Source organism: Pleurodeles waltl, chromosome 10, assembly GCF_031143425.1.
Source record: "Pleurodeles waltl isolate 20211129_DDA chromosome 10, aPleWal1.hap1.20221129, whole genome shotgun sequence".
Taxonomy (NCBI): domain Eukaryota; kingdom Metazoa; phylum Chordata; class Amphibia; order Caudata; family Salamandridae; genus Pleurodeles; species Pleurodeles waltl.
Window position 1 is genome coordinate 10,562,250 of NC_090449.1, and position 10,825 is coordinate 10,573,074.

The window sequence follows — 10,825 nt, forward strand, 5'->3', positions numbered from 1 at the left end:
CTTCTCTGCGGCTCCCCTCCGGTTCTCCTGCCCACCCTGTTGCTTCTGGCTCTGCCTGGTTCTCCAGTGGAGTTCTCTATCGAGTTGTCCTTTCTGGTTCTACCGTCAAGGGTCTTGCACCTGGTTCTCCTGCGGAGCTTCCTTGTCTAGTTCTCTTTCCGGCTCCACTGTCTATATCCTCGTGCCTGGTTCGCCAGCGCGGTTCCCTGGTCTGCGCCCCAATGGCGCTTCTGTGCAGGCTCTCGAGTCTGGTTCTCTTATTGTTCTCTAATGTGCTCCCTTGTCTTTCCCCTCTGGTTCTTCTGTTTAATCTCCATATCTGGTTCTTCTCTGGTTCTCCAGCCAGGTTCCCTTGTCTCTCCTCTGGTTCTTCTGTCCAGGTCCCTGTCTTTGGTCCTCTCCTGGTTCTCAGGCTCCTGTATCTGGTCCTCCAGGCCCCTGTCTCTTATCCTCTTGTCTCTGGTCCTCCTCTGGTCCTCCAGGCCCTTGTCTCTGGTCCTCCTCCGGTTCTCAGGCTCCTGTCTCTCGTCCTCCTCCGGTTCTCAGGCTCCTGCCTCTCGTCCTCCAGGCCCCTGTCTCTAGGTCTCAGGCCCCTGTCTCCGGTTCTCCTTCCCCTGTCTCCAGTTCTCAGGCCCTGTCTCCGGTTCTCAGTCTCCGGTTCTCAGTCCCCTGTCTCCGGTTCTCAGGCCCCTGTCTCCGGTTCTCAGGCCCCTGTCTCAGGGTCTCAGGCCCCTGTCTCAGGGTCTCAGGCCCCTGTCTCTGGTCCTCAGGCCCCTGTCTCCGGTTCTCAGGCCCCTGTCTCAGGGTCTCAGGCCCTGTCTCTGGTCCTCAGGCCCCTGTCTCTGGTCCTCAGGCCCCTGTCTTCGGTTCTCAGGCCCCTGTCTCAGGGTCTCAGGCCCCTGTCTCAGGGTCTCAGGCCCCTGTCTCAGGGTCTCAGGCCCCTGTCTCTGGTCCTCAGGCCCCTGTCTCTGGTCCTCAGGCCCCTGTCTCTGGTCCTCAGGCCCCTGTCTTCGGTTCTCAGGCCCCTGTCTCAGGGTCTCAGGCCCTGTCTCTGGTCCTCAGGCCCCTGTCTCCGGTTCTCCTTCCCCTGTCTCCAGTTCTCAGGCCCTGTCTCCGGTTCTCAGTCTCCGGTTCTCAGTCCCCTGTCTCCGGTTCTCAGGCCCTGCCTCTGGTCCTCCGGCTCCCCCACCTCCTGTCCTGCCCTCGTGTCCTCCTCTCCCGGTGGCGCCTGCGGTCACCCGCCTCGGTACCGCCCCCTCTTTAATTTCCAGCCCCCCAATCCCTGCAGGAAGGAGCTCCCTCCCCACTGGCTCCAGACCCCCCCGTCCAGGACCCGCTCCCGAACCCCCAGATCCGGGCTCCGCCAGGAACCGGGAGATCCGTCAACCCTCAGCGTGGGGAACCGGACCCCAAAATAGACGCCTCTCCAGATGCCGAGGGCGGGGGTCCCTCCGGGGGCCACGGGGGTGCTGCTCGGCTCTTCTTTTTATAACAAGTAAAAGTTTAGAAACTTCTGCAAAGTTTTGAGGCTGGAAGACAAAAGGGCGCCCGCCGCCCCGCCCGCGCACCCGCACCCCAGCTCCTCCTTCCTTCTCCCAAAACTTTTTTAAAGTTATTTGAAGTTATTTTTTCTCTCTTTGCCACTGTGTGCAACCGGAACCCCCCTTGCCCCCTCCCCTCGTGACATCAGCAAAGCCAGCCCCTCCTACCTAGAAGCCCTCCACATGGCCCAGCCCCCCCGCCGCCCCCCATCCCTCACAGCTGCAGCCAATCAGGGCGCGAGGTTTCATGTCACTACAAGTTGATGTTCAATGTAGCGCCAAGTACTGGACTCTCACCAGAGCTGAAGCGACGCCGCCCCTCATGGACGCAGAACTACAGATCCCATAATGCAGAGGAAATCAGGGGTCCTATCTCTCTAGGTCCCACGCCCCTCATCCACTCTGTACACGTGCGTCTAGCGCCTCACACTGCCCTCCGCTGCTAGCGCCTCAAACTGCCCTAGGCGCTGCTAGCGCCTCACGGTGCAGATGTGCGGCCAAAGTGTGCAGGCGCCTTGCGGGCCTGACAACGTCCACAACCAGCAGACCACCCAGAGACCACAGCTCCCCACACCGTCTGTCCACCTGTCACAGCTTCCCCCACCATCTGTCCGGGGGTCCCCGCCCCCCCACGCTGTCTGTTCAGGGGTCACAGCTCCACGCACTGTCTGTGCACAGCTCCCCACATTGTCTGTCCAGGGGTCACAGCTCCCCACGCTGTCTGTCCAGGGGTCACAGCACCCCACGCTGTCTGTCCAGGGGTCACAGCTCCCCACATTGTCTGTGCACAGCTCCCCACACTGTCTGTGCACAGCTCCCCACACTGTCTGTCCAGGGGTCACAGATCCCCATGCTGTCTGTGCACAGCTCCCCACACCGTCTGTCCACGGATCATGGTTCCCTACACTGTCTTTCCGGGGTTCACAGCCACCCACGCTGTCGTTACGGGGGTCACAGCCCCCCATGCTGTCTGTCCGGGGGTCACAGCTCCCCACACTGTCTGTCCGGGGGCCAAAGCCCCCCACGCTGTTTGTCCAGGGGTCACAGCTCCCCACACTGTCTGGCACAGCTCCCCACACTGTCTGTCCAGGGGTCACAGCTCCCCACACCGTCTGTCCGGGGGTCACAGCTCCCCACACTGTCTGTGCACAGCTCCCCAGACTGTCTGTCCAGGGGTCACATCTCCCACACCTTCTGTCTAGGGGTCACAGCTCCCCACACTGTGAACAGCTCCCCACACCGTCTGTCCACGGGTCACAGCTCCCTACACTGTCTGTCCGGGGGTCCCAGCCCCCCCACGCTGTCTGTTCAGGGGTCACAGCTCCACGTACTGTCTGTGCACAGCTCCCCACATTGTCTGTCCAGGGGTCACAGCTCCCCACGCTGTCTGTCCTGGGGTCACAGCACCCCACGCTGTCTGTCCAGGGGTCACAGCTCCCCACACTGTCTGTCCAGAAGTCACAGCTCCCCACACCATGTGTCCGGGGGTCACAGCTCCCCACACTGTCTGTGCACAGCTCCCCACACCGTCTGTCCACCGGTCACAGCTCCCTACACTGTCTATCCGGGGGTCACAGCCACCCACACCATCTGTCCACGGGTCACAGCTCCCTAGACTGTCTGTCCGGGGGTCACAGCTCCCCACGCTGTCTGTCCAGTGATCACAGCTCCCCATGCTGTCTCTCCGGGGGTCACAGCCCCCCATGCTGTCTGTCCAGGGGTCACAGCTCCCCACACTGTCTGTGCACAGCTCCCCACACCGTCTGTCCATGGGTCACAGCTCCCTAAACTGTCTGTCCAGGGGTCACAGCTCCCCACGCTGTCTGTCCAGGGGTCACAGCTCCCCACACCGTCTGTCCACGGGTCATAGCTCCCTAGACTGTCTGTCCGGGGGTCACAGCTCCCCAAGCTGTCTGTCCAGGGGTCACAGCTCCCCACACTGTCTGTCCACGGGTCACAGCTCCCCACGCCGTCTGTCCGGGAATCACAGCCCCCCACGCCGCCTGTCTGGGGTCACAGCCCCCCACGCTGTCTGTCCAGGGGTCACAGCTCCCCACACTGTCTGTCCGGGGGTCACAGCCCCCCATGCTGTCTGTCCAGGGATTACAGCTCCCCATAGTGTCTGTCTGGGGTCACAGCTCCCCACACTCTCTGTCCAGAGGTCACAGCTCCCCACACCGTCTATCCACAGTCCACAGCTCCCCACACTATCTGCAGTACGAATGAATGAATGAATGAATGGCGTTACTTGTAGAGCGCACAGCTACTCAAGAGTGTCCTGGTGCTACTGCAGGGAACAAGGAGGACATTTAAAAATAGTACTGACTGAAGAGAAGCCCTTCAAAAATCGAGGAAGGAGATTTGTTGGCTAAACTCCTCAGCTGAGGGGAGGAGCCACATTTGGCCCATAGACCACCGCAGGCGCAGCTCCTGAATACTTCACTTCCGGTACTAAGGGCCGGTGCTATAAAGGCCAGATGAGTGACCAATAGCGCTCTTAGCGCTCCTTTCGCTGACAGGTAACCAGTGCAGTGGGTGAGTTAAGGAGAGGCGGGGGAGCTCTTCTGAAGGTTAAACAGCAGATTACCAGCTGACAGCCAATCAGGTAAGCAGGTGAACCCGGATACAAGGCATTCGCCTAGTCTAGATTACATGGTGGCCCAGATCACCGCTTCACGAGCCTCCCTTGCAAGAAGGGGGAGGAATGTACTGAGCCCCCTTAGGTACCACATACACATTTTGGCTACTGAGTGCCTGTAGGAAAGTACCATCTTGCCTGGCATGTTACCCCCATATTTCACTGTATATATGTTGTTTTAGTCTATGTGTCTCTGGGACCCTGGCAACTTATAAGTCACCTATATGTCTAACCTTCACCTGGTGAAGGTTGGGTGACAAGTTACTTAGTGTGTGGGCACCCAGGCACTAGCCAAGGTGCCCCCACATCGTTCAGGGCAAATTCCCCGGACTTTGTGAGTGCGGGGACACCATTACACACGTGCACTATACATAGGTCACTACCTATGTATAGCGTTACAATAGTAACTCCGAATATGGCCATGTAACATTTCTAAGATCATGGAATTGTCACCCCAATACCATTCTGGTATTGGGGGGACAATTCCATGATCCCCGTGTAGTGCTAAACTGCCTTTCTGGGGTTTCCACTGCAGCTGCTGCCAACCCCTCAGACAGGATTCTGCCCTCCTGGGTCCAGGCAGCCCTGGCCCAGGAAGGCAGAACAAAGGATTTCCTCTGAGAGAGGGTGTTACACCCTCTCCCTTTGGAAATAGGTGTGAAGGGCTGGGGAGGAGTAGCCTCCCCCAGCCTCTGGAAATGCTTTGATGGGCACAGATGGTGCCCATCTCTGCATAAGCCAGTCTACACCGGTTCAGGGATCCCCCAGCCAAGCTCTGGTGCGAAACTGGACAAAGGAAAGGGGAGTGACCACTCCCCTGACCTGCATCTCCCAGGGGAGGTGCCCAGAGCTCCTCCAGTGTGTCCCAGACCTCTGCCATCTTGGAAACAGGGGTGTCGGGGGCACACTGGACTGAGTGGCCAGTGCCAGCAGGTGACGTCAGAGACTCCTTCTGATAGGCTCTTACCTGTCTTGGTAGCCAAACCTCATTTTCTGGCTATTTGGGGTCTCTGCTTTGGGGAATTCTTCAGATAACGAATGCAAGAGCTCACCAGAGTTCCTCTGCATCTCCCTCTTCGCCTTCTACCAAGGATGGGCCGCTGACTGCTCCAGGACACCTGCAAAACTGCAACAAAGTAGCAAGACGACTACCAGCAACATTGTAGCACCTAATCCTGCCGGCTTTCTCAACTGTTTCCTGGTGGTGCATGCTCTGGGGGTAGCCTGCCTTCACCCTGCACTAGAAGCTCCGAAGAAATCTCCTGTGAGTCGACGGAATCTTCCCCCTGCTAACGCAGGCACCAAAAGACTGCATCAGTGGTCCTCTGGGTCCCCTCTCATCCTGACGAGCGTGGTCCGTGGAACACAGCAACTCTGTCCAAGTGACTCCCACAGTCCGGTGACTCTTCAGTCCAAGTTTAGTGGAGTAAGTCCTTGCCTCCCCACGCTAGACTGCAAAGCTGTGTACTGCGTGATTTGCAGCTGCTCCGGCTCCTGTGCACTTTTCCAGGATTTCCTTCGTTCACAGCCTAGCCTGGGTCCCCAGCACTCCGTTCTGCAGTGCACAACCCTCTGAGTTGGCCTCCGACGTCGTGGGACTCCCTTTTATGACTTCACATGGACTCCGGTTCTCTTTCCTTCCAAGTGCCTGTTCAGGTACTTTTGCGGGTGCTGCCTGCTTCTGTGAGGGCTCCCTGAGTTGCTGGGTACCCCCTCTGTCTCCTCCTCCAAGTGGCGACATCCTGGTCCCTCCTGGGCCTCAGCAGCACCCAAAAACCTCTACTGCAACCCTCGCAGCTAGCAAGGCTTGTTTGCGGTCTTTCTGCGTGGGAACACCTCTGCAAGATTCATCACGACGTGGGACATCCATCCTCCAAGGGAGACGTTCCTAGTCCTCTTCTTTCTTGCAGAACTCTAAGCTTCTTCCAACTGGTGACAGTTCCTTGCACCCTCAGCTGGCATTTCTTGGGCTCCTGCCCACTCTCGACACTGTCGCGACTATTGGACTTGGTCCCCTTGTCTTACAGGTACTCAGGTCCGGAAATCCACTGTTGTTGCATTGCTGGTGTTTGTTCTTCCTGCAGAATCCCCCTATCACGACTTCTGTGCTCTCTGGGGGTAGTAGGTGCACTTTACACCTACCTTTCAGGGTCTTGGGGTGGGCTATTTTTCTAACCCTCACTGTTTTCTTACAGTCCCAGCGACCCTCTACAAACTCACATAGGTTTGGGGTCCATTCGTGGTTTGCATTCCACTTTTGGAGTATATGGTTTGTGTTGCCCCTATACCTATGTGCTCCTATTGCAATCTATTGTAATTCTACACTGTTTGCATTACTTTTCTTGCTATTACTTACCTAATTTTGGTTTGTGTACATATAGCTTGTGTAGATATCTGATCCTCATACTGAGGGTACTCACTGAGATACTTTTGGCATATTGTCATAAAAATTAAAGTACCTTTATTTTTAGTAACTCCGTGTATTGTGTTTTCTTATGATATTGTGCATATGACACCAGTGGTATAGTTGGAGCTTTACATGTCTCCTAGTTCAGCCTAAGCTGCTTTGCCATAGCTACCTTCTATCAGCCAAAGCTGCTAGAAACACCTCTTCTACACTAATAAGGGATAACTGGACCTGGCACAAGGTGTAAGAACCTCTGGTACCCACTACAAGCCAGGCCAGCCTCCTACACTAACAATTACACAGTATTGAAGGATACACTCTTGGATGGATTTGGCTTAACCACTGAACAATACAGGATTAAGTTCAGAGACACCAGAAAAGAGTCCTCTCAAGACTGGAAAGATTTTGTGGACTGTTCAGTGAAGGCCTTGGAAGGGTGGTTACATGGCAGTAAGGTATCTGACTATTGTGAGAAAGTAGCCTCTTTCTAGCCTTGTTACCCCCACTTTTGGCCTGTTTGTGAGTGTATGTCAGGGTGTTTTCACTGTCTCACTGGGATCCTGCTAGCCAGGGCCCAGTGCTCATAGTGAAAACCCTATGTTTTCAGTATGTTTGTTATGTGTCACTGGGACCCTGCTAGCCAGGACCCCAGTGCTCATAAGTTTGTGACCTATATGTATGTGTTCCCTGTGTGATGCCTAACTGTCTCACTGAGGCTCTGCTAACCAGAACCTCCGTGGTTATGCTCTCTCATTGCTTTAAAATTGTCACTAACAGGCTAGTGACCAATTTTACCAATTTACATTGGCTTACTGGAACACCCTTATAATTCCCTAGTATATGGTACTGAGGTACCCAGGGTATTGGGGTTCCAGGAGATCCCTATGGGCTGCAGCATTTCTTTTGCCACCCATAGGGAGCTCTGACAATTCTTACACAGGCCTGCCACTGCAGCCTGCGTGAAATAACGTCCACGTTATTTCACAGCCATTTACCACTGCACTTAAGTAACTTATAAGTCACCTATATGTCTAACCTTTACCTGGTAAAGGTTAGGTGCAAAGTTACTTAGTGTGAGGGCACCCTGGCACTAGCCAATGTGCCCCCACATTGTTCAGGGCCAATTCCCCGGACTTTGTGAGTGCGGGGACACCATTACACGCGTGCACTACATATAGGTCACTACCTATATGTAGCTTCACAATGGTAACTCCGAATATGGCCATGTAACATGTCTATGATCATGGAATTGCCCCCTCTATGCCATCCTGGCATAATTGGCACAATCCCATGATCCCAGTGGTCTGTAGCACAGACCCTGGTACTGCCAAACTGCCCTTCCTGGGGTTTCACTGCAGCTGCTGCTGCTGCCAACCCCTCAGACAGGCATCTGCCCTCCTGGGGTCCAGCCAGGCCTGGCCCAGGATGGCAGAACAAAGGACTTCCTCTGAGAGAGGGTGTTACACCCTCTCCCTTTGGAAAATGGTGTGAAGGCAGGGGAGGAGTAGCCTCCCCCAGCCTCTGGAAATGCTTTCTTGGGCACAGATGTGCCCAGTTCTGCATAAGCCAGTCTACACCGGTTCAGGGGACCCCTTAGCCCTGCTCTGGCGCGAAACTGGACAAAGGAAAGGGGAGTGACCACTCCCCTGACCTGCACCTCCCCTGGGAGGTGTCCAGAGCTCCTCCAGTGTGCTCCAGACCTCTGCCATCTTGGAAACAGAGGTGCTGCTGGCACACTGGACTGCTCTGAGTGGCCAGTGCCACCAGGTGACGTCAGAGACTCCTTCTGATAGGCTCCTTCAGGTGTTAGTAGCCTATCCTCTCTCCTAGGTAGCCAAACCCTCTTTTCTGGCTATTTAGGGTCTCTGTCTCTGGGGAAACTTTAGATAACGAATGCAAGAGCTCATCCGAGTTCCTCTGCATCTCTCTCTTCACCTTCTGCCAAGGAATCGACTGCTGACCGCACTGGAAGCCTGAAAAACTGCAACATAGTAGCAAAGACGACTACTGCAACTCTGTAACGCTGATCCTGCCGCCTTCTCGACTGTTTTTCTGGTGGTGCATGCTGTGGGGGTAGTCTGCCTCCTCTCTGCACTAGAAGCTCCGAAGAAATCTCCCGTGGGTCGACGGAATCTTCCCCCTGCAACCGCAGGCACCAAAAAGCTGCATTACCGGTCCCCTGGGTCTCCTCTCAGCACGACGAGCGAGGTCCCTCGAATCCAGCAACTCTGTCCAAGTGACCCCTACAGTCCAGTGACTCTTCAGTCCAAGTTTGGTGGAGGTAAGTCCTTGCCTCACCTCGCTGGACTGCATTGCTGGGAACCGCGACTTTTGCAGCTACTCCGGCCTCCGTGCACTTCCGGCGGAAATCCTTTGTGCACAGTCCAGCCTGGGTCCACGGCACTCTAACCTGCATTGCACGACCTCCTAAGTTGTTCTCGGGCGACGTGGGACTTCTTTGTGCAACTTCAGGTGAGCACTGTTTCACACATCCTCGTAGTGCCTGTTTCTGGCACTTCTCCGGGTGCTACCTGCTGCTAAGAGAGCTCCTTGTCTTGCTCGACATCCCCTCTACCTTCTGGTCCAATTTGCGACCTCCTGGTCCCTCCTGGGCCACAGCAGCATCCAAAAACGCTAACCGCACGATTTGCAGCTAGCAAGGCTTGTTGGCATTCTTTCGGCGGGAAAATACTTCTGCACGACTCTCCACGGTGAGAGGAATCCGTCCACCAAAGGGGAAGTCTCTAGCCCTTTTCGTTCCTGCAGAAACCTCAGCTTCTTCTGTCCAGTAGAAGCTTCTTTGCACCCACAGCTGGCATTTCCTGGGCATATGCCCATCTCCGACTTGCTTGTGACTTTTGGACTTGGTCCCCTTGTTCCACAGGTACCCTAGATTGGAAATCCATCGTTGTTGCATTGTTGGTTTGTGTCTTTCCTGCATTATTCCTCTAACACGACTTCTTTATCCTTAGGGGAACTTTAGTGCACTTTGCACTCACTTTTCAGGGTCTTGGCGAGAGTTATTTTTCTAACTCTCACTATTTTCTAATAGTCCCAGCGACCCCCTACAAGGTCACATAGGTTTGGGGTCCATTCGTGGTTCGCATTCCACTTTTGGAGTATATGGTTTGTGTTGCCCCTATCCCTATGTGTCCCCATTGCATCCTATTGTAACTATACATTGTTTGCACTGTTTTCTAAGACTATACTGCATATTTTTGCTATTGTGTATATATATCTTGTGTATATTTCCTATCCTCTCACTGAGGGTACACTCTGAGATACTTTGGCATATTGTCATAAAAATAAAGTACCTTTATTTTTAGTATAACTGTGTATTGTGTTTTCTTATGATATTGTGCATATGACACTAAGGCCCTCATTCTGACCCTGGCGGTCTTTGACCGCCAGGGCGGAGGACCGCGGGAGCACCGCCGACAGGCCGGCGGTGCTCCAATGGGGATTCCGACCGCGGCGGTAAAGCCGCGGTCGGACCGGCACCACTGGCGGGGTCCCGCCAGTGTACCGCGGCCCCATTGAATCCTCCGCGGCGGCGCAGCTTGCTGCACCGCCGCGGGGATTCCGACCCCCCCTACCGCCATCCAGATCCCGGCGGTCGGACCGCCGAGATCCGGATGGCGGTAGGGGGGGTCGCGGGGCCCCTGGGGGCCCCTGCAGTGCCCATGCCACTGGCATGGGCACTGCAGGGGCCCCCGTAAGAGGGCCCCTAAATGTATTTCACTGTCTGCTGCGCAGACAGTGAAATACGCGACGGGTGCAACTGCACCCGTCGCACAGCTTCCACTCCGCCGGCTCGATTCCGAGCCGGCTTCATCGTGGAAGCCTCTTTCCCGCTGGGCTGGCTGGCGGTCTGAAGGCGACCGCCCGCCAGCCCAGCGGGAAAGTCAGAATTACCGCCGCGGTCTTTCGACCGCGGAACGGTAACCTGACGGCGGGACTTTGGCGGTCGGCCTCCGCCGCCCGCCAAGGTCAGAATGAGGGCCTAAGTGGTACTGCAGGAGCTTCACTCGTCTCCTAGTTCAGCCTAAGCTGCTCTGCTAAGCTACCATTATCTATCAGCCTATGCTGCTAGACACCCTATACACTAATAAGGGATAACTGGGCCTGGTGCAAGGTGCAAGTACCCCTAGGTACTCACTACAAGCCAGTCCAGCCTCCTACAACTATGAAAGCCTGTATAATCTTATTCCGAGAGAGCATATTCTGAACAACTGTGTG